The following is a 24,385-nucleotide window of genomic DNA, read 5'->3' on the forward strand; positions in this document are numbered from 1 at the left end:
CTTAACCAGGGGCTGGAGGTAATCTATATACTTCCCGATTCTAGAGGTGACTGAGTCAATCCCGCTGACGATGGGACGTCCAGGGGGATTGACCGGGTCTTTATGCACCTTAGGCAGGTGATAAATAATGGGAATACCGAGTGCCAAAGGAATCCAATCATATTTTGTTCAAAATGTTTAAAGAGAGACCAGGGCTGGACTGGGACAAAAATTTGGCCCTGGACTTCATCCAGACCGGCCCACTTTAATTCAATAAAATGCTGCCCCCCCCCCCCCCCGAAAAGGCCCCTACATCCATTCTTGTATATCATGGGAGGGAGAGGGGGTGGGTGTAGGACCCCTTTTTACACAGGCATTTTTTAGGCACTTTTGGGCTAAAAATAGCACCTGTAAAGCGACTGAAAAACGCTTGCGCTGCAGTCCCAGTGTGAAAGCATGAGTGCTTTTACACTGGGGTGCTGCCAGAGCGTTAGAAAAAGTCCTCCAAGCAGCATCTCTGTTTTAAAAAACGGCCCACTGAGCCATCGGCCCACCGGGAAACTCCCTGTAGTCCCCATGGCCAGTCCATCCTTGAGAGAGACCCTCCTTAACAATTTCTGTCAAGGCCTTCTTATACTTTATGGTGGGGTCCCCTGGTAGGGGGCTATATGTCGTCCTATCTTCTGACAGTCTATTCATTTCCTGAATGTATGACTCTTTATCAAGCACAACTATCCCACCCCCTTTTTCTGCGAGGCGGATAATGAGGTTTTTCTTTTCACAGAGGGATTTGAGTCCCTCCTCAACTGCTGCGTCCTGGTGAAACTTTTTATTGGGTAATCTATCAAGGCCGTTCAAAACGAAATTATGAATAATGTTTATAGAAGGGGCCGAATTGCCCAGGGGATTCAATAAGGAAGGATTTGAAAGCCTAGAATGAGTGTGGATACTCTGGCTATGGGCAAACTCACTGGTGGAAGGTGTAAATAAAAAATGTCTTTGGATGTTCAGTTTACGGATGTACTTCTGCACATCAATAAATGTAGAAAACGTATTCAGTTTCCTTGGTGGGACAAACTTGAGGCCTTTATCTAAAATCCGTTTCTCTTCATCTGAAAGAGTAATGCTGCTTAAATTAAAAATGCCAGCACCTATTAAACTTTCTTTTTTATTTTTAAGCTGTATGTGCCGCCCCCCTCTGCGGCCTCGTCTGACTTTGGACTTCTGGGGGGGGGGGGGGTATTGAGCGGGCCTGTGAAAACCCATCTATGGCCTACCTTAGGTCCCTTTCACACTAACAGTCAGATCGGGCCTGCATATCAGTTTTTTAGGCAGACTATATCTCTCTATGGAGCGGCAGATTTTGGCATACATTCATCTCCTGACACCTGCCGGCATCTGGTCCTCTAAAAATGGATGGGGATCTGTAATTCCTCTTTTACCACTACAAAAATGGGCCAATTCCGACACTTCTCACATATTTGTTAAAACCTGCATTTTTTTTTTTCCTTAAAGGAGTTGTAAAGAAATGTTTTTTTTGCCTAAAATTAATGTCTGCAAGGTAGACAGACAGAATAGTGTAATGATTCTGTTAAAAAATGAGTAAATACCTATTAACCTCTTGACCACTGGGCACTTAAACCCCCTTCCTGACCAGACCAATTTTCAGCTTTCGGTGCTCTCACAATTTGAATGACAATTACTCCGTCATACAACATTGTACCCATTTGAAATTTTTGTCCTTTTTTTCACACAAATAGAGCTTTCTTTTGGTGGTATTAGATCACCTCTGGGTTTTTTATTTTTTGCGCTATAAAAGAAAAACGACCGAAAATTCTGTAAAAAAAATAACTTGTTTCTGTCATATTCGCAGGTTATTTCTCACACACAGCATATGCATACCACGAATGACACCCCAAAACACATTCTGCTGTTCCTCCCGAGTATGGCGATACCCCATGTGTGCAACTTTTACACAGCGTGGCCACATACAGAGGCCCAACATGCAGGGAGCGCCATCAGGCGTTCTGGAGCACCCAGGCCAATTCTGACATTTCTCTCCTACATGGAAAAATCACAATTTATTTGCTAGAAAATTACATAGAACCCCAAAACATTATATATGCGGAGTATTGCGGAGTATTTGGGTATTGCAGAGTATTGGGGTATTGCAGAGTATCGCGCAGGGTATTGGGGTATTGCAGAGTATCGGGGTATGGCAGAGTATCGGGGTATGGCAGAGTATCGGGGTATGGCAGAGTAACGGGGTATGGCAGAGTATGGGGTATGGCAGAGTATGGGGTATGGCAGAGTATTGCGCAGGGAGGGATGGCAGAGTATGGGGTATGGCAGAGTATTGCGCAGGGAGGGATGGCAGAGTATGGGGTATGGCAGAGTATTGCGCAGGGAGGGATGGCAGAGTATGGGGTATTGCGCAGGGAGGGATGGCAGAGTATGGGGTATGGCAGAGTATTGCGCAGGGAGGGATGGCAGAGTATGGTGTATGGCAGAGTATTGCGCAGGGAGGGATGGCAGAGTATGGGGTATTGCAGAGTATTGATGGTACTGCAGAGTATTGCGCAGGGAGGGATGGCAGAGTATGGGGTATTGCAGAGTATTGATGGTACTGCAGAGTATTGCGCAGGGAGGGATGGCTGGATCTGTGACTGCAGTTGTCACAGATCCAGCCCACAGCAGCTGCTGACACCCCGCGCTCCCCCCCCCCTCCTCTCCTCTCGCACTGTACCGAACGGTACAGAGAGGAGAGGGAGGAACCGGCGTCATCAAATGACGCCGGTTTGTTTACAAGTGATCGCTCCGTCATTTGACGGAGCGATCACGTGGTAAACAGCCGCGATTCGCGGCAATTTACCGTGATCCGTGATGCGCCGGGTCTTCTAGACCCGGCGAGCACGGACACTTCCGCGAGTGCGCCCCAGGGGACGCGCAAACGCGGAAGTGCACGAGGACGTCCCAGGGACGTCCTGTCACAGTAACTCGACCGCGCTGTAGCAGTATTTTTGCTATAGCGCGGTCGGCAAGAGGTTAAATTCCTTCATCTATATGACCTCCGGCATTCTAGTTTCTGTTCTCTCATTCACTTCCCGGTTTGCATCTCTTGCTCATGTAAGAACTACATTTCCCAGTATGAATTGCGGCACACCCAGTAATTCACACCTCCTTGAAGTCTCTAACACGTAGAAAGCGTCCTGCCACACAAATGTAGTTCCCAGGAGGGGGTGAGCACGTTACTAACCACCGCAGTAAAGCCTCACGGTGGTCCGTAAAATGAGACAAGCAGGAAGTGAACAGAGAAGAAATAGAGCAACTTCTGAGCAAAAACGAACAATGAGGAAGTGAAAAGGGGAATGTCTGCAGCTAAAGGATGCTTATTATGAAAAAAAATGTTTTCCTTTACAACCCCTTTAACCACTTCCCGCCTAAGGACGTCATATGACGTCCTGGACTTTCAGTGGGGATATCTGAAAGATGCCTGCAGCTACAGGCATCATTCAGATATTCATCTCTTCAGCCAGCGTTCCTGTGCACCATAACAACGATCATAGCGGCAGTTCCGCCACTTGATTGTTCTTATAGGCGACGGGAGGGGACATCCGCTCTCCTGTGCCATCGGAGAAACGATCTGCCGGTGATGGATGGGAGGCATAGAGATGACTGGTGACCATATGGTCACCAGTCATCTCTATGATCGTCGGAGGCCAGGGTGCGATGTTATGACTTCATGCCTGGGTACCAGAATGTAAACAGCCGTAATCGCGGCTGAAAGCTTGAGATCTGTGATTTTTTTTTCACAATCTCATGCTTTCCAGCATGGAAGAGAGATGTGGGGTCTTATTGACCTTTCATCTCTCCATAAAGAGTACCTGTCATGACTATTCCTTGTAATAGGAATAAAAGTGATTTAAAAAAGTGTAAAATTAAATAAAATAATAAATAAATGTTTTTAAACGCCCCTATCCCTGGTAGCTCGCGCTCAGAAGCGAACGCATGTAAGTCCCGCCCACATATGTAAACGCCGTTCAAACCACATATGTGAGGTATCGCCGCATGCGTTAGAGCGCCAGCAACAATTCTAGCACCTCCTCTAACTCTAAACTGGTAACCTGTTAAAAAATAAATTGACAGCGTGACATGTTAGGTATCTATTTACTCGGCGTAACTTCATCTTTCACATTATACAAAAAAATTGTGCTAACTTTACTGTTTTGTTATTTTTTAATTCATGAAACCTTTTTTTTGCCCCAAAAATAGGCGTTTGAAAAATTATTGCACAAATACCGTGCGAGATAAAAAGTTGCAATGACTGCCATTTTATTCCCCAGGGTGTCTGCTAAAAAAACAAAAAATATATATCATTTTTGCATGTAGGAGAGAAGTGCCAAAATAGGCCCGGTATGGAAGTGGTTAATACTCTCTCAAACCTTTTCTGAATGCAAAGGCTGTAGAAAATATAATGGTGGTGGTTGCATTTTTTTTTTATTTCGCATGATATTTGCACAGCCATTTATCAAATAGAAATTTTTAGGAAAAGATGCAATTCAATTTTTTTAGTGCACACAAATACTCGGTTTTGGTAAAATATCAAAGCTATACACAGAATATAGATTTTTTTTTAAGTTCACTAAAAACATAATTTCTCTTATCGTCCCCGGACGGACACAGCTCCTTAAATTTTGACAAGTGGGTTATGTTCCTGTTTACAGGAGAGGACTAGGCAGAAACATGTTAGATAATTAAATACATGTTATTTTAAAAAATGTTGAACAGCCCTGCCCAGGGGGCGGTCCCTCCAGACATAACCCTCCTCCCTGCAGTATGCGTTGTGCCAGTTTCGTTGTGCCTAGCAGAGGACGTATGGCTCCCTTTGGGCCCAGCGCCCTGAGGAAAAATGTTTATTTTATTTTTTCATAAAAGAATCTTCTATCAACTGTCGGCTGAGAGAAAGGCTGGATATATAGATCCTTGTAGTCTACTCAGTCCGGCCAGCGAGCATGAGCACACCTTTGCAAAGAGGCTGGGTCTGCCACGACATACCCCATGACTCCTGGGTTGGCCGGTGAGCTTTGCGCCGAGGTCCACACATGACTGGGCTGTGGTGTTGTCTCACTCACAGTGGACCAGGCCAACAGCTACCTCCATTGTGGTTGTAGGCCTGTCAAGAATGCGTCAGCGAGTCCTCGCTTGGACGGGTAAGTACAGTCCCTCCCGCTTAGGTGGGTTGGTACGGCTGGGGTTTGGGGGTCCTCCTATCCTCCTTTCCCTGCTCCTTTTCCCTCTGCTGCATTACATTCCTGCTGTCAGGAGGGGAGCACCTTACTGAGGGGACTGCGGCACACCTGGCCTGTGTTTTTTTTTTTACTGCTGGGGCAACTGTTTAGCCTCTAGGCATTCACTGTTCAAATTGCTGCGTTTTGGCGGCGCTGGCTCAATTTTTTGGGGTGATTTTCAGTTACTATTGAAAATCCCATTGGTTGCCATTTTGTTGTAGCTGCGCTATAGCACAGGTTACTATTGTGGTCGGCCATCTTCCTGTGGCCGTGTCAGGCTCTATATGCAGCGTTCGGTGGCCATCTTGCCTGAGTCTTTGGCCTCTAGTGCTGGTTCCTACCGTGCGCAGCACAGGTCTCCTCACGAATTGCCTCAGTTTACCTCATGGTTTTCCTACTCTCACACACGCTTTGTACTGAGGGCGGGCAGCGGCGCTATGCAGTCTTCTCATGTGATGGTGAGTCCCCTGCATAACCCCTGTTCAGCGCAGCAAGAGGGTGGGTTTTCAGCCTAGTCTGAAAAGGGCCCTGGGAGCTTCTAAAAAGGAGTCAATGGACGGACACAGCACCCACCCCTCCTGTTTAGGTTTGTACTGCTTGTTACGAACTGAGGCTGCATACTGCAGGGAGGAGGGTTATGTCTGGAGGGACTGCCCCCTGGGCGGGGCTGTTCAACTCTGTTAAAGTAACATGCATTTAATTATCTAACATGTTTTTGCCTAGTCCTCTACTGTGAACAGGAACATAACCCACTTGTCAAGATTTAAGGAGCTGTGTCCGTCCATGGACGTCAGATTTTACGGTGAGTATAAAAAATAAATTGACAGCGTGACATGTTAGGTATCTATTTACTCGGCGTAACTTCATCTTTCACATTATACAAAAAAATTGGGCTAACTTTACTGTTTTGTTATTTTTTAATTCATGAAACCTTTTTTTTGCCCCAAAAATAGGCGTTTGAAAAATTATTGCACAAATACCGTGCGAGATAAAAAGTTGCAATGACTGCCATTTTATTCCCCAGGGTGTCTGCTAAAAAAACAAAAAATATATATCATTTTTGCATGTAGGAGAGAAGTGCCAAAATAGGCCCGGTATGGAAGTGGTTAATACTCTCTCAAACCTTTTCTGAATGCAAAGGCTGTAGAAAATATAATGGTGGTGGTTGCATTTTTTTTTATTTCGCATGATATTTGCACAGCCATTTATCAAATAGAAATTTTTAGGAAAAGATGCAATTCAATTTTTTTAGTGCACACAAATACTCGGTTTTGGTAAAATATCAAAGCTATACACAGAATATAGATTTTTTTTTAAGTTCACTAAAAACATAATTTCTCTTATCGTCCCCGGACGGACACAGCTCCTTAAATTTTGACAAGTGGGTTATGTTCCTGTTTACAGGAGAGGACTAGGCAGAAACATGTTAGATAATTAAATACATGTTATTTTAAAAAATGTTGAACAGCCCTGCCCAGGGGGCGGTCCCTCCAGACATAACCCTCCTCCCTGCAGTATGCGTTGTGCCAGTTTCGTTGTGCCTAGCAGAGGACGTATGGCTCCCTTTGGGCCCAGCGCCCTGAGGAAAAATGTTTATTTTATTTTTTCATAAAAGAATCTTCTATCAACTGTCGGCTGAGAGAAAGGCTGGATATATAGATCCTTGTAGTCTACTCAGTCCGGCCAGCGAGCATGAGCACACCTTTGCAAAGAGGCTGGGTCTGCCACGACATACCCCATGACTCCTGGGTTGGCCGGTGAGCTTTGCGCCGAGGTCCACACATGACTGGGCTGTGGTGTTGTCTCACTCACAGTGGACCAGGCCAACAGCTACCTCCATTGTGGTTGTAGGCCTGTCAAGAATGCGTCAGCGAGTCCTCGCTTGGACGGGTAAGTACAGTCCCTCCCGCTTAGGTGGGTTGGTACGGCTGGGGTTTGGGGGTCCTCCTATCCTCCTTTCCCTGCTCCTTTTCCCTCTGCTGCATTACATTCCTGCTGTCAGGAGGGGAGCACCTTACTGAGGGGACTGCGGCACACCTGGCCTGTGTTTTTTTTTTTACTGCTGGGGCAACTGTTTAGCCTCTAGGCATTCACTGTTCAAATTGCTGCGTTTTGGCGGCGCTGGCTCAATTTTTTGGGGTGATTTTCAGTTACTATTGAAAATCCCATTGGTTGCCATTTTGTTGTAGCTGCGCTATAGCACAGGTTACTATTGTGGTCGGCCATCTTCCTGTGGCCGTGTCAGGCTCTATATGCAGCGTTCGGTGGCCATCTTGCCTGAGTCTTTGGCCTCTAGTGCTGGTTCCTACCGTGCGCAGCACAGGTCTCCTCACGAATTGCCTCAGTTTACCTCATGGTTTTCCTACTCTCACACACGCTTTGTACTGAGGGCGGGCAGCGGCGCTATGCAGTCTTCTCATGTGATGGTGAGTCCCCTGCATAACCCCTGTTCAGCGCAGCAAGAGGGTGGGTTTTCAGCCTAGTCTGAAAAGGGCCCTGGGAGCTTCTAAAAAGGAGTCAATGGACGGACACAGCACCCACCCCTCCTGTTTAGGTTTGTACTGCTTGTTACGAACTGAGGCTGCATACTGCAGGGAGGAGGGTTATGTCTGGAGGGACTGCCCCCTGGGCGGGGCTGTTCAACTCTGTTAAAGTAACATGCATTTAATTATCTAACATGTTTTTGCCTAGTCCTCTACTGTGAACAGGAACATAACCCACTTGTCAAGATTTAAGGAGCTGTGTCCGTCCATGGACGTCAGATTTTACGGTGAGTATAAAAAATCCTATTACCCCCCCCCCCCCCCCCCCTCACCTTCCAGGACAGCTACTTGAGATGATTGGCTTCGCCCTCTACAGGAAACAAAAATCAGATACAATTTAAAAGGCCCCTCCCTTTCCTCTGACCCTCAGTAGTTTTGTGTTTCCAGACCCTCCAGGAGCACCGACATGTTTTTGGTTTTCCTAGGTCTGGTAACTGGTTGGCGGACCCCCCTGCGCTGGCAACATCCAGTACTGGTTGTGGCCGAGTCCTGGGTGTGTTCAGTCCCTATTTTTTCAGCCAGAATTGTTCCCTATTGTTGGAGGTACTTGCTTACCTGTGTACCTCGGTCTGAGATCAGTGATTCACACTATACCTCAGATCTGGAAGAAGGGGAGAACCCAAGCTTCTCATCTGATTGGGATTCAGCATCAGTGGGGGAGACGGGTAACCCTAAGTTTCTTTTTCCAGCAGAGGATATTGATGAACTTTTAAAATCAATTTATGCCTCTGAACAGCTTGAGATGCCACAAAAAATCCAATCTGTGCAGGATAGAATGTATAGGGGTCTTCAGGGGCGGAAGTCAAGGACTTTCCCGGTTCACCAGTCACTTAAAGATATGATTCTTTCAGAATGTAAAGAACCTGAAAGGAGGATGTTCCAGTCTAAAGGGCACAAAATATTTCCTTTTCAATCTGAAATTGACTTTCTTTAACTGCCCCTATGTCACAGGTTTCTAAAAAGTCAGACCTGTCCTTTTAAGAACCCCCTGAGTCTTCAAGAGCAAATGGATAGGAAGGCCGACTCTTTGCTGCGTAAGGACTGGGATGCTTCAGCTTTGTCCTTGGGGCCAGCTGTAGCATCGACCTGTGTGGCTAGGAATTTGAATGTATGGGTTCAGCGTCTGGAGGATCTCCTTTCATCCGACACCCCCAAAGAGGAAATTAGGGAGTCCCTCCCACTCATTGCCAATTCAGTAGCCTTCTTGACTGACAGCTGCATCCTCTGTGAAAGCTGCAGCTAGGTCTGCTCTCATTAATTCAGCCAGGCGAGCGATCTGGTATAAATCTTGAGAGGGGGACCTCCTCTCCAAGAGCAAGCTCTGCGGCATTCCCTTTGAAGGCAAGCTCTTATTTGGTTCCTCCTTGGTGGAGGTCCTAGCTCGTTCTTCTGAGAAGAGTAAACCGTTCCCTTCTCAAAAGAATAAGCCACAGAACCAGAAGCCTTTTCGCGATTTCCAGAACAAAGTTAATTTTGGAACCAACAGGCGAAGAAAAAGTGGTCTTTTATCAAAGATATGCAAAAGAAGGGGACTCTTTACTCCTTCAGCCCCTTCCAAAAAACCCAGTGACGCCATGGTAGGGGGAAGGTTGTCCTATTTCGTCAAAGAATGGGAAGAGATTTCCGACAATTCCTTTATCCTTTAAATGTTGGAAAGGGGTTACAGGTTGGAATCTTTAGTCTCCGCCCTGAGATTTTTTTCTTACTCATCTGCCGAGAAACCAAGAAAGACGGCAAGCCATGTTGAATCTAGTCTCCATGTGGGAAACAGAAGGGGTAATTTCCCCTGTTATGGAAAATCTAAAATTCCGGGGATTTTATTCCCACATCTTTCTGGTTCAGAAAGCCTGCAGCGGCTTCTGGATGGTCATCAATTTAAATGCAGGCCTTCAAATTGCACCCACAGCCCTCACTTTGGCAGATCATGCAGTTATTAGGTTTAATGACTGCAGCCATCCCAGGGGTGCCCTGGGCCCAATTACACTCCAGGCTCTTTCAGGCGTTTCTCTTGCGCTATTGGGATCGCAAGAAGGATTCTCTAGATCAGGGGTCTCAAAGTACCGGCCCGCGGACCAGTTTTAAATGGCCCGCAGGCAGTGCGGGGGGTGCTGCGGAAGTGTAGATGCAGAGTAGCGCAGGTAGCGTCTGTCATAAGTGCGGGGGGTGCCGCGGAAGTGTAGATGCAGAGTAGCGCAGGAAGCTTCTGTCAAAAGTTCACTTGTCTCTCATGTCACGCTTGCGCTGCTACTCCCCGGCGGCCCCCCTCTCTTCTCGTCCATCCCCAGTTGCTTGTGACATCATCTGAGATGGACGAGAAGAGAGGGGGGAGGGGCCGCTGGGGATTGGCAGCGTGACATGAGGGACAAGTGAACTTATGACAGACGCTTCCTGCGCTACTCTGCCTTTGAAGAAAACAACAGGTAAATGCTGACCTGTGTCCTGATGTGCTTTCATGTGCCCTAGTGTGTCCTGATGTGCTCTCGTGCCCTGATGGGCTCTGATTGTGCCTCATGTACCCTGATGTGCTGGGCTCTGTACATCAGGGTACCCTGATGTGCCATGTGCCCCATGTTCCCTGATTGTGCCCCATGTGCCCTGGTGTGCTTGTATGTGCCCTGATGTGCTCAGAATGTGGCCCATGTACCCTGATGTGCCATGGGGCACAAGAGAGCACATCAGGGCACAATCGGGGAACATGGAGCACATCAGGGCACATGGGGCACAGCACATCAGGACAGGGCACAGCACATCTGGACAGGGCACATGAAACAGCACATCAGGGTACAAAGCCCAGCACATCAGGGCACATTGCACATCAGGGTACAGGGCACATGAAACAGCACATCTGGGTACAAAGCCCAGCACATTAGGGTACATGGGGTACCCTGATGTGCTGGGCTTTGTACCCTGATGTGCTGTTTCATGTGCCCTGTCCTGTACCCTGATGTGCCATGTCCTGATGTGCTGTGCCCTGGTGTGCTCTGATTGTGCCCCATGTACCCTGATGTGCCATGTGCCCTGTCCTGATGTGCTGTGCCCTGATGTGCCATGTGCTGTACCCTGATGGTGAGTGGTCAGTGTGCAGTGTAGTGGTCTGTGTAGTGTAGTGGTCAGGGTTAATAATGCGTCTGCTCACACCAGTACTGTTTTTAAAATTGGAAAGTTTGCATGCGGCCCCCCATGGGATATGAAAACTTGTCTTGTGGCCCTCAGGTAATTTGAGTTTGAGACCCCTGCTCTAGATCAGCTACCAAGAGAGGATTTTCTCAATCTCTCCTGGTGGGAACACCTGCAGGGAGGGAAGAACTGGGTGCAAAAATGTTCCAGTGAAGGTTACTACAGACGTCAGTCTATGGGGCTGGGGTGGGCACTCTCAGGGCTGGCAGACCCAGGGAGCTTGGTTACCAGAGGAGGCAGGCCGCTCCCCAAATTTCAGGGCACTGCTAGCTGTAGGGAAAGCTCTTTTGGCTCTGCAAGAGTCTCGGTTCAAAAGACCTATTGGTATTTTTAGACAATGCCACTATGGTGGCATACCTGAACAAACAAGGGGGCACTTGTTCGGAGTCACTTCTAACGCTATCACAGCAGATTGTGTCCTGGGCAGAAATCAATCTCACCTCAATCAGAGCAGTTCACATCAGGGATTCAGAGAATATTCTGGTAGATTATATGAGCAGGGTGAGCGTCAGTTCCAGCTGTAGGGAGTTGCATCAAGGCACATTCCATTAGATTGTGCTAAGATGGGGCCTTCCTGCAGTGGATCTTTTTGCCTCCAATCTCAACAACAAGCTGCTGGCATTTTTCTCACTGGAGACAGAGACAGGATCCTTGGACGGATGCTCTCTCCTTTATTTCCTTAAAGATTTCCTTCCTTTTAGCTATTATGTCAGTGAGAAGGATTTCTGATCTCCAGTCCCTCTCCTGTAAAGATCCCTTCCTGAGGATTCTAGAGGACAGGGTAGTGATTAGACCTGATCTTTTCTATTTACCCAAAGTATCTTCTAACTTTCATAGGTCCCAGGAAGTAGTCCTGCCTAGTTTCTGTACCTCTCCCAAAAATGCGGAGGAGGAAAGATTTAGTTTTGTAGACGTAAAGAGATGTCTTGTACTTTACCTAAAGAAATCCAGTGGGTTTAGGAGTTCCTCCTGACTGTTAGTATTGTTCAGAGGCCCCAAGAAAGCGTCTAAAAGCTCTATTGCTAGATGAATTAGAGACGCTATCTGCAAAGCTTACGAAGCGTCGGGTCGTATTCCTCCTTCTAGAATTAGGGCCCATTCTACGAGATCCATGGCTACGTCATGGGCAGAAAGAGCGGGGGCATCATGGGAAGAATTTCTAAAGCTGCCGTCTGGTCCTCCTCATGCATTTGTCAAACATTATAGAGTTCAGATGCTTTCCAGTCAGGACCTCTCCTTTGGTAGGAAAGTGCTTTGGGCTGTTGTCCCTCCCTAAGGTATAGTATCTTGCTTATCTTGCCTCTCAAGTAGCTGTCCTGGAAGGTGAGGGGGGAAAACGGCTGTTTGTCTTACCAGTAACGGTATTTCCAGGAACGCGTCTATATTCCCACCCTATTTTACTTTAACCTGGTGGTCGTGTTTTTGTTTTGATTTTTTCCTCTGCCAAGTGCACTTTGGTGGAGGTTTACTTGATCTTCTAAACAACTGAGGATTAGAGGAAAGGGAGGGGCCTTTTAAATTGTATCTGATTTGTGTTTCCTGTAGAGGGCAGAGCCAATCATCTCTCAAGTAGTTGTCCTGGAAGGTTCCTGGAAATACCGATACCGGTAAGACTAATGTTTTTTTTTATTGCATATACAAAAAATTTAAATATTGTTTAAAGCCGCCCCAAGTAGTGCTGTTTGGAACAGCAGTGCAGCAAACTTACACTCTACAAGTTTAACTGTAAAGGCTTCCTCGGGAGTGTTACGAAGCTGCAAGTTGATACTACAAATCAAAAAATAGTACATACATTTGAAGACTATTGTTATGTACTGTTTATTTCAACAAATCAACCATCAAATTGAAAAAAATAAAAATAAATCTTATATTGGAGAGAGGGGCCTACCAGAGCTTGCATAGAAGAAAACGTGCTGTATCAATCAAGCATCGGGGGCTTGAAGGAAGAGAGCTAGGCCTATGGTTTTAGTGGCCATAGGAGGGGCACATAAAAGCAGTACCTGTAATAAATATGACTGCTACATGTACGTAAAATTGTTCCCTTGCATCAGTAATCCCAATGGACTGGTAACCTAGCCCATGAATTGCCTTATGCAGGCGTAATGTTTGTGTTTTTAGTACCCAAGGGGGATATATAACCTCGTTCAGGGTAAACATCAGAGAAAAATCAATGAAGACCAAGCGAGGAGGGGTACAAACAGGGAGAAGTATGTTTATATCTTTTATTTAGAAGTAATAATAATATTGGGGTGACTAAATACATTTATTGTACAATCAGTTTTACTCTGGTTATCCTCTTGCCTAGTTCTGAGTGAGTATCCTCAGGAGATACTCAAAGGCTGGGGCCAGGGGCAGACTGACCATTGAGTCACTCGGGCACTGCCCGAGGGCCCCATGCCACTAGGGGGCCCCATCCGGGTTGCCAGGCTCAGTAAAACCAGGGACAGTATGTAAAAATCTGTGTTTATTTTAGATCTGTCCCTGATATGTCCGAAAATGACATGCTTTTAATGTGAATATCCCAAGATTTTAGCTGCCCGCCTCTGCACTACCTCCTGGCGTGGTGGCCATCTGTAAGCCAGAGGGGCCCCATAATCTTCTATTGCCCGGGGGCCCCATGAGTTGTCAGTCCGCCCCTGGCTGGGGCTCACTATAAAACAAGAGAAAGGTGCAAAACCTTGTCTCCTTGCTGGGGAACAAAGCAGAATGAAATCTGCTGTCCCCCAGTCAAATCATGTCCCCCCAATCTGTCCATCTCATCTGTTAAACTTATGGTAGCTCACCCTCTCGGGACCAATTACCCTCACACCTACAGCCATATTGGGCCCTGGTGGCATGATGCTGCTTTACATCCCTCTCACACCCCGTCGGCGTTTGACATCACCTGCGTGATCACTCTGCTCTGACCTGGCGGAATTGATGATAGGCGCTTGTTTGTGAAAATGTTGTTTGGTGAAAATGGCATCTTGGAAAAGCCCTACCTGTCAATCCCAATCACCTGCAGCCCCTGAGTGAACCCACAGGCTGGGTTGGGCAGAGGACAACCAAGAAGGTCACTGTCCTGAGGAACTGTGGTGTTAACACAGTCCCCAGGAGTCCAGTTGGCAACAGGACGGGTCATGTCTCAGAGCAGTGGTTCTCAACCTGGGGGTCGGGACCCCCTCAGGGGTCAAATGATGATTTGCCAGGGGTCACCGAATCCTGGGCTGTTCCTGAAGCTCGCACGCTCTCCCAGCCTTTTTGCAACCACCCAGCCGGGCTGTCCCTGGAGCCTGTGGCCACCCAGCTGGGCTGTTGCTGGAGCCCGCGGCTGCCCACTCAGCCTCTTCGCAGCCGCTAATTCAGTTCACGACATGGCTGGGGGACAGAGACTAGAGGTCAGCTAACTGGTGAGGGATGTGAAGTGGGAGGTGCTGGAGAAGACCTCAGAGCAAAGAGAGAGTGGTACATCCTAAAATGTACCATAAGTTTTTTTAATACTGTACGAGTGGAAGGGACTCGGAGTGCTAAATATCCGTGGGTTAGGGGCGGAAAATCCTCGTCTTGCCTTGGGTGCTGACAACCCACACTATGGAAATAATTTTACTGTTAGGGGTCCCCACAACTTGGGAAATGTTATCAAGGGGTCACGGCACTAAAAGGTTGAGAACCACTGTCTTAGAGGCACCACCCCTGAGAAAGTACTGAGGCATTAGTCCAACCAGGTGGGGAAAGAAGCCCTGAGTGTCTGTATGGTCACAAAACACCAGGGCCAGCCCCAGATCCCAGAGGCATGGTAAAAATAGAGATGTATATCTATCCCTAAAAAAGAATCCTCAATGGGTTGTATTGGCAGCATTTCATCATATGCCTCGTGTTTAAGGGCTGTCACCCCAAAATATCTTCCCACAACACAGTGATTCCCAACATGCAAATTGGCAGAATCCGCTAAATAATAGACATTAACAGAGTACATGCAATATCATTTAAGTCATGAGATGGCAGACAGAAATCTGTAAAGGGATGCAGATGGTGTGCGGTATTGTTACCTGTTAATAACTTGTTTCCCCACTAATATAGTAACCACCTCTATGCCGCTATGAACACATGGTATATCTGGATACTTACTGTAAATATAATAATCACTGCTGGATTGTCTGATACAGTTTGTAGGATTAAGTTGTCTGATTCTGGGTCTACTTTTTTTTCTTAATAATTTTTATTGAAGAAAAGGGAAAAAGAAAATGGCATTGTAACAAGAATAACAGCACTTAATAGCAGTACTCTATCTATATTGTGAGTTTCATCATACACTCCTGCCTTTCAGCTTCTGATTTTCATAAAATTGCACAAATATGCAGTGAAGAAAAATGTAATATCAATGCCAACTTTTTCAGGGAGAAAATAGGTCGGGGGACCACCATCCAAGTTTCACCAATATCTAATGGTGGCTCAACCAAATAAAGGAGACAGTCATGATCTCATGTAGGATACGAATAAGAAAGATTCAAGAAACTCCACCCATGGGTCCACACTTCCTTAATCTAATGCCGCGTACACACGATCATTTTTCGGCATGAAAAAAAACGAAGTTTTTCAGCATGTAGAAAAAACTTATTTTTTTCCAACTTCATCATTAAAACGACATTGCCCACACATGATCGTTTAAAAAAAAATGCTCTACCAAAGCATGGTGACGTACAACGGCACTATAAAGGGGAAGTTCCATGCGGATGACGCCACCCTTTGGGCTGCTTTAGCTGATTTCCTGTTAGTAAAAGACGAATCGCGGTTTTCTGTCTGTTACAGCGTGATGAATGTGCTTACTCCATTACGAATGGTAGTTTTACCAGAACGAGCGCTCCCGGCTCATAGCTTGCTTCTGAGCATGCGCGGGTTTTTAACGTCGTTTTAGCCCACACACGATCAACCCGAAAAACGACATCGTTTAAAACGTTGTTAAAAAATGCAGCATGTTCGAATTTTTTTTTTGTTGTTGTTTTTCAGAACCCGAAAAATGATGTGAAGCCCACACACAATCATTTTAAATGACATTTTTTTTAAACGTCGTTTTTTTATGCCGAAAAATGATCGTGTGTACGCGGCATTAGATTCGTTTTTGTTTACTGTGAAAATTGCCTCCTCCCGTCCACGTAATGTAGTTCATACCGACTACCCATTCCCGTAGTTATTGATCTGTGCGATTTCCAGTGTCTTGGAATTAATGCTCTGCCTGCCATCAGCAAGAATCTGAATAAGCCCTTTTTAATGGATTTAATTCAGGGTATAGATATGTCACACTTTTAAATTATGCTCGCCTGTGGAATGGTGTCAAACTATAACCACTTGCTTACCAGCCGCTACAGTTATACTGCAGCAGGGCAGCTCTATTGCTTGAATCGCCATACAGGTACTGCGCTTCGTGTAATGGATGCTCCAGAGAGGCAGAAAAGGTGATCTGCCAATGTAAACAAAGCAGATCCCTGTTCTGACAGGAGAGTAGTGATTAGGAACAGTAATCTATCTGTACGCAGTCAGTCCACACTCCCCACAGTTAGAAAGCACCTCCCTAGAACACACTTGACCCTTTTGATCGCCCCCTAGTAACCCCTTTCCTGGCAGTGTCATTTGAGTAATCCATACATTTTTATAGCACTGATCGCTGTATAAATGTCTCTGGCCCCAACAAAAAGTCTGATCTGTGCGCCGCAATGTCTCTGATCACAGCCATTACCAGTGAAAAAGATTATAAAAATGACAAATCTATTTGGTAAACGCTATAACTTTTGCGCAAACCAATCAATATACTTTTATTGCGATTATTTTGGTAAAAAAAAAAAAAATGTAGAATACGTATTTGCCTAAACTGATGAAGATTCACGTAGGAGAGCGTATCTTTGTGCGGGCGTAGCGTATCCTATTTACGCTACGCCTCCAACTTAGACAGGCAGGTGCAGTATTTACAAAGCACTTGCTCCGTAAGTTGCGGCGTAGCTTAAGTCGGCCAGGGTAAGCCCGCATAATTCAAATGTGGAAGAGGTGGGTGTGTTTTATTAAAATGAGCTGTGACCCCATGCAAATAAAGCGCCGATCGTACGGCGCATGCGCTCGCATGCTCAGTATCACGTCTAATTTACTCCCTAAGATACGCCGGCTCAATGCCTGTGACGTGAACGTAACCTACGCACATCCCCATTCACGTACAACTTACGTAAACTACTTAAAAAGATATGCTTGTTCCCACCTCCATACTTTGCATTGGCTGCGCCTCATATAGCAGGGGTAACTTTACACCGGACGTAAGCCTAACGTAAACGGCGTAGCGGGCGCAAGTACGTTTGTGAATCGGCGTATCTACCTAATTTACATATTTGACGCGTAAATCTACGGAAGCGCCCCTTGCGGCCAGCGTAAATATGTACTCAAGATACGAAGGCGTAGGAGACTTACGCCGCTCGTATCTTGGCCAAATGTATGCGTAACTGATTCTAAGAATCAGGCGCATAGATACGACAGGTCTAATTCGGACTTACAACGGCGTACGTGGAGATACATCGTCGTAAGTCCTTTGTGAATCTGGCCCTTTGTTTTGTTTTTTTTTAATTTTTTCAAAATTGTCTTTTTTTGTTTGTTTATAGTGTAAAAGAAAAACTGCAGAGGTGATTGTTGTGCTTTAAAGGGGAGTTCCAGGCATTTTTCATGTTTATTAAAAGTCAGCAGCTACAAAAAGTGTAGCTGCTGGCTTTTAATAAACATGAAATCACCTGCTCAACGTTCCAGCGACGAGCCGGCCGGAGCTCCGCTCCTCTCCGGGCCGGCGTCCTCATTGCTACTGTGGTACTGCACCTGTGTCTATCCTGCGGGTTAGCTGAACTTTGCCATAGACTCCGCCTGTGGCAAAAGTTGGCGCTGTACAGTAAGCATTGGCTTATGGGGCTCTGCAGCCTCTTTTTTCCTCTACCACCAGCTTCATTCACAACACTAATGCTGTTGTATGGATGGTCGGCAACCTGCGATCTGGGCTTGCCAACCCCCCATTCCAAAGCAGGAGGTCACGGGCCACATCAGAGGGCTCTGCGGGCCACATGTGGCCCCCGGGCCACTGGTTGGCCACCCCTGCCTTAGGAACTATGCCCACTGGAGGGGCAAAAACAAGTGAAAACAGCATAGTCTCTGAATTCCTCTTCCTTATCCCCAGTGTGTCTGTGTGGGACCCACAGGACCTCAGCTGCAGTGAGATTGGGCCTTGGCGCTTGTGTGTGAATGCCCATTGATGCACAATTTTTTTGGTGTGTTAAGATGCAGTGCAGCCCATTTATTTTAAATGGGTTGCCCAATGCAGAGCTTCTTAACAGAAACACATGTGTTGCAATGCAGGACATCGTGTTGCGAGCAGGCACTTAACCACTTTAGCTCCGAAAGATTTACCCCCCTTCTTGACTGGGCCATTTTTGGCACTGCGTTACTTTGACAATTGCACGGTTACACTGTACACAAATAGGGTTTATATCATTTTTCACACAAATGGAGCTTTCTTTGGGTGGTATTTGATCACCTATGGGTTGTTTTTTTTTTTGCATTATGAGCAAAAAATACCAATATTTTTGAAAAAAAATTCTTTCTACTATAAAACATATCCAATAAGAAAAAAAAGAAAACATTTAGGCCAATATGTATTCTGCTACATATTTCTGGTAAAAAAAAATCCCAATAAGTGTATATTGGTTTGGGAGAAAGTTATAGCATCTGCAAACTATGGATTTTTTTTCAATACTAGTAATGGCAGCGATCAGCAATTTATAGGGGGACTGCGATAGAGTGGAGGGCAATATGATACTATGTAAAGGGGAGATCCGCGCTTAGGAGTGTGTAATAGTAAGCTGCTGCCTCCCTGACGGGCCTCAAAGAGACCTGGAAATAGCAGGAAAAAGTGAAGGGATGGTGGCGCTGCTTTTACTTAGTAGTGAGTTCCACAAGGTGTCCTATGATAATGTGAAATACTTGTAGGGGAGCTTCAATTGATAGGAGAGACCAATGGAGATGGGTCTCCTAAACCTACACACTGTTGCGTCCCAAGTGTGCAGGTGCTGCCCTCTATTATTGCTTGTAATAAACACTGGTGACCCAATAGTGTATTGGTTCTTCCGGTGAAAAAATGTATCCGATTGAGATGAGAAGACAGCTGATGGATTGGATTTCTATTTTAATGATATCCTGTGTAAACCTTTCCTGGTTTAAGTGATTACATCAGAGGGGGTTGTGTGAAGTGCTATTATGCAAATGTAATTTATAACCACAAAATAGTGCTGTGTGCAATTAATGCGTAAACAGATTGGGAACGAATCCCAAATTCTAAGAAATAAAATCCAAGGCTATTCCCCAGTATTGAGCGTGTTTAAAGGAAAAAAGTGTTTGTTTAGAATATGTAAATACTAAGGCCCCATACACACGATAGAATCCATCCGCAGATAAATCCCAGCAAATGGGTTTCTGCGGATAGATTCTATGGTGTGTACACGCCAGCGGATCTCTTTCCGCGGAGAAATCTCCTCTGGGATGGATTCCAGCAGATCGAATATTTGTTGTGCTGCACAACAAATCCATCTGCTGGAATCCATCCCAACGGATGGATCCGCTCGTCTGTACAGACTTACCGGATCCATCCGTCCAAAGGGATTCCCCGCACGCGTCGTAATGATTTGACGCATGCGTGGAATTCCTTATATGACAGCGTCGCGCCCGTCGCCGCGTCATAATCGCGGCGACGGCGCGACACGTCATCGCCAGAGGATTTCCGCGCGGATTTCAATGGGATGGTGTGTACACTCCATCCCATCGAAATCAGCGGATATCTTTGAGAGGATTTATCCGTGGAAACGGTCCGCTGGACCGTATCTGCGGATAAATCCTCTCGTGTGTATGGGGCCTAAGAGGTGTTGGAGTGTCCTCCAGGACACTGTGCAGGCAGGCAGTGTCGCACTATGTGGATTCCTTTTTTCTTTTTACATTGAGTGTTACCTACTGGACACCTGGGAGCTGATTGGATTTTCCTTCCCCCCCCCCCCCCCCGGAGAGGTGAGAAAGATATCCCCTGTTGATTTGGATGCAAGCCAGCACAGCAGCACCAACCGAGGTACCACCACCTTTGCCCCTCGGGTGCCAACATCTGGTGAGTGGGGACCCAGAAGGGGGAGCACAAAAGTCACGATAAAATCCATCAGGAAAGAAACATCACTTGAAGTCACTACATTGTATTTTCTTTTTGATGTACATCCCACCAGTCTAACACAGTGATATATTATATCATTACTGAACCTTTGATTGGTTTTCTTTCGGAGACTTTGGCATACCCGAGAGAACATTTACTAAATATTTGGTTACACCCTGTGAGGATATTTAGCAAAGTTTGACATCATTTGTTTTGGTCTGGATGCTGTAATCAATTTCATTTTTTGATTCTCGGTACATGTAATTTTTTTCTTGACCCTACCTGAGGTCTCCATTTATTATTATTTTCACTTCTTTTGAGCTACACTAAGGGCCGGCATCTATTTATATTTATATTTTTGCTATTGCTGTTTTGTATATTATTTTGGATCACAACCTACTTAGGTTTTTTGTTGTTTGAATCACTTTTGTTTTTTATATATTAGCACGTATTTGCATAGGGCTGACCTGCATAGTGGCCCGGAGGACGCCGTCACATTATTGGTCTGCACAGTGTCCTGGAGGACACCTCAACACTTTTTATTATTTATTCCTTCTTTGAATACACATAATTAATAGGGTAACAGGCCTTGGATACAACTGCCTGCACAGTGTCCTGGAGGACACTCCAACACCTCTTAGTATTTACATATTCTAAACAAACACTTTTTTCCTTTAAACACGCTCAATACTGGGGAATAGCCTTGGATTTTATTTCTTAGAATTTGGGATTCGTTCCCAATCTGTTTATGCATTAATTGCACACAGCACTATTTTGTGGTTATAAATTACATTTGCATAATAGCACTTCACACAACCCCCTCTGATGTAATCACTTAAACCAGGAAAGGTTTACACAGGATATCATTAAAATAGAAATCCAATCCATCAGCTGTCTTCTCATCTCAATCGGATACATTTTTTCACCGGAAGAACCAATACACTATTGGGTCACCAGTGTTTATTACAAGCAATAATAGAGGGCAGCACCTGCACACTTGGGACGCAACAGTGTGTAGGTTTAGGAGACCCATCTCCATTGGTCTCTCCTATCAATTGAAGCTCCCCTACAAGTATTTCACATTATCATAGGACACCTTGTGGAACTCACTACTAAGTAAAAGCAGCGCCACCATCCCTTCACTTTTCCCAATATGATACTAGCTGATACTTTTGGCACTTTGTGGAAACCAGTGACACCAATACAGTGATCAGTACTAAAAATATACACTGTCACTGTACTAATGACACTGGCTGGGAAGGGGTTAAACATCTCGGGTGATCAAAGGGTTAAATGTGTGCCCAACCAGTGTTTATGTGTGTACTGCCAGTTGCTTTTACTAAGGAATGCCCTGGTTTTTATTCCCTACTTTTCAGGGAAACAAAAACCTGACACATCCCGGCTGACAGGACAGAGCTCTGTAATCTTTACATTGACAAAGCTCTGTCCTGTCTTCCTTGTTGCCAATCAGCAGTCAATCATTGTCCAGCACCGGCTGATCGGCTTTGCTTTGACTTATCACAGCTCAGCCGGCACTGCTGGAACGTGCGCCACCTACCTGGAAGTGCTGGATCACTTATTGGATACGTGATCCAGCACAGGAGAGTTGTTCTGTCACGTACTCCTATGTGAGGCGGTCAGCAAGTGATCAATATGTTGTGCTAAAAAGTGTCTCTTTATGATTTTAGACGGTTGGAAATCAATTCAGCATCACTGGTAAGAAAACCAATTTGCATGGCCTGTATGAGAGTTGGGGCATTGTTCTCTTAGCTAGGGTAGTACAACAGATTTTATGTTGAATCTTTTTTTAAAGTCTTATAAGTAATATATGATACCGTTTTTACAGAAAACATTCAATGATAGTTTGGACAGTATCAGTGTACATCAGTGTTGGTATTGCACAGAATATGTCTATAATTATGTTATTTGCTTGTAAATCTTCCCAGAAAGGTACAGGATGCAGTTATAGCAATCTGCTACTGCTTCCTGTACATATTTTGAAATCTGTTGCATTTGAGTAATTTCCTCATTTCTCAGTCAGTCTGTACCAACATTGTTACCAGTAAGGATTTCCTTTTCTCAAAATTATTTGGAGAGATAAACTTCTTGAACAAAATCCTGCTGATTGTGCACATAAAATAGCAAGGTGAAATTGACAGGTAAGTGCTTCTATATTTAAAATCAATAATATAATGCAAAAGTTTTTAATTTCTTCTTGTGTTTACTATGTGGTGCACTTTGATCCAGTAACCCTGTTGTGAGAGCAATGGGTAATGTCCTAATACATATAAACTGAATTTAGTTTGCGGTATAGATAGATTATGGGCCAGATCCACGTACCTCGGCGCATCTATAAGTCCGGCGTAGCGTATCTCAGATACACTACGCCGCCGTAACTTACAGCGTATTTTCCGTATCCACAAAGAATTTGCACCGTAAGTTACGGCGGCGTAGTGCAACTGTGTCGGCGTAAGGGTGCGCAATTCAAATGGATAAGACGTGGGCGTGTTTTATGGTAATTCCTATTGACCCCACGTAAATTACGTTTTTTTGAACGGTGCATGCGCCGTCTGTGGGGGTATCCCAGTGCGCATGCTCAAAATCACGTTGCAAATAGTCAATGCTTTCGACGTGAACGTAATTTACGCAAAGCACTATTTGCGAACTTTTTACGCAAACGATGTAAACAACGGAAAATTTGACGCTGGCCCGACGTCCATACTTAACATTGCGTACGCCTCATAGAGCAGGGGTAACGTTACGCTGAAAAAAGCCTTACGTAAACGACGTAAAAAAATGCGCCGGGCGGATGTACGTTTGTGAATTGGCGTATCTAGCTAATTTGCATACTCAACGCGGAAATCAACGGAAGCGCCACCTAGCGGCCAGTGTAAATATGCACCTTAGATCCGACGGCGTACTAAGACGTACGTCAGTCGGATCTAGCCCAGCTTCAGGCGTATCTTGTTTTGTGGATACAAAACAAAGATATGCTGGAGCATCCTAGAAGTTACGCGGCGTATCGATAGATACGCCAGCGTAACTTCTTTGTGGATCCGGGCCATTGATTCTAATAGATACTTGATGGGCTGGTTTCTTTATTCAACCTTACCAACTATGTAACTATATTCATTCCGATTGTGCTGCATTTTCACTGTTTAGACCAAGTAAAGCAAGCTTATACATGAATCAGATTTTTCTGTTCAACCAGCGACTCGATTGTGTGGATTTTTGGGAATCCTCCCCCTGAGCTTTTGTATTCTGACAGTGGGGAGACTTTTTCACCATCAGAATATACGGATCAGCGATGCCTACTATAGACTGCAGTGCTGATCGAGTGACAAAAATCTGACACATCCATTCTGTACAAACATGGATTGAAATTCAGCTGGTCCCTGCTGAACAGGTCGAATTTCAATCCATGTAACCCCAGTTTAAAAGTATCCCTGCCTAAAGGGTAGGGACTCAAGCAGGGCCATCTTAAAAGCCTCATGGGCCCCTGGGCAAAGTAATGCTATGGGCCCCTACAAGGTTGCCCCAATTTACACACCAACTCTCAAGAATGGAAGTACAATATTTCTACTTTACAGTGTGTCACTTGCCACCGTCCCCTATCACCAGATTCAGCGTGTCACTTGCCACCAGATTTAGTGTGTCACTTGCCACCAAATTCAGCGTGTCACTTGCCACCAGATTTAGTGTGTCACTTGCCACCAAATTCAGCGTGTCACTTGCCACCAAATTCAGCGTGTCACTTGCCACCAAATTCAGCGTGTCACTTGCCACCAAATTCAGCGTGTCACTTGCCATTGTCACCTGCCACCAGATTCGGTGTGTCACTTGCCACTGTCACCTGCCACAAAATTCAGCGTGTCACTTGCCACTGTCACCTGACACAAAATTCAGTGTGTCACTTGCCACTGTCACCAGATTCAGCGTGTCACTTGCCACCAAATTCAATGTGTCACTTGCCACCAAATTCAGCGTGTCACTTGCCACCAAATTCAGCGTGTCACTTGCCATTGTCACCTGCCACCAGATTCGGTGTGTCACTTGCCACTGTCACCTGCCACAAAATTCAGCGTGTCACTTGCCACTGTCACCTGACACAAAATTCAGTGTGTCACTTGCCACTGTCAACGGATTCAGCGTGTCACTTGCCACCAAATTCAGTGTGTCACTTGCCACCAAATTCAGCGTGTCACTTGCCA

At 45.6% G+C, this 24,385-nt stretch overlaps 1 protein-coding gene across 2 annotated transcripts in view; it reads left to right on the forward strand.

Annotated features, from left to right (window-relative positions):
- The first annotated feature begins 22,199 nt into the window (after window positions 1-22,199).
- IL31RA (interleukin 31 receptor A) overlaps window positions 22,200-24,385 on the forward strand; it is a 60,904-nt gene continuing 58,718 nt past the window's right edge. For both annotated transcript variants that reach the window (XM_040339481.1, XM_040339484.1), the window contains exon 1: window positions 22,200-22,333. The gene's annotated coding sequence lies outside the window, so the exon portion shown is untranslated. The remainder of the gene's footprint in view (window positions 22,334-24,385) is intronic.

This window comes from Rana temporaria, chromosome 1 (genome assembly GCF_905171775.1).
Source record: "Rana temporaria chromosome 1, aRanTem1.1, whole genome shotgun sequence".
In the NCBI taxonomy this organism is placed as follows: domain Eukaryota; kingdom Metazoa; phylum Chordata; class Amphibia; order Anura; family Ranidae; genus Rana; species Rana temporaria.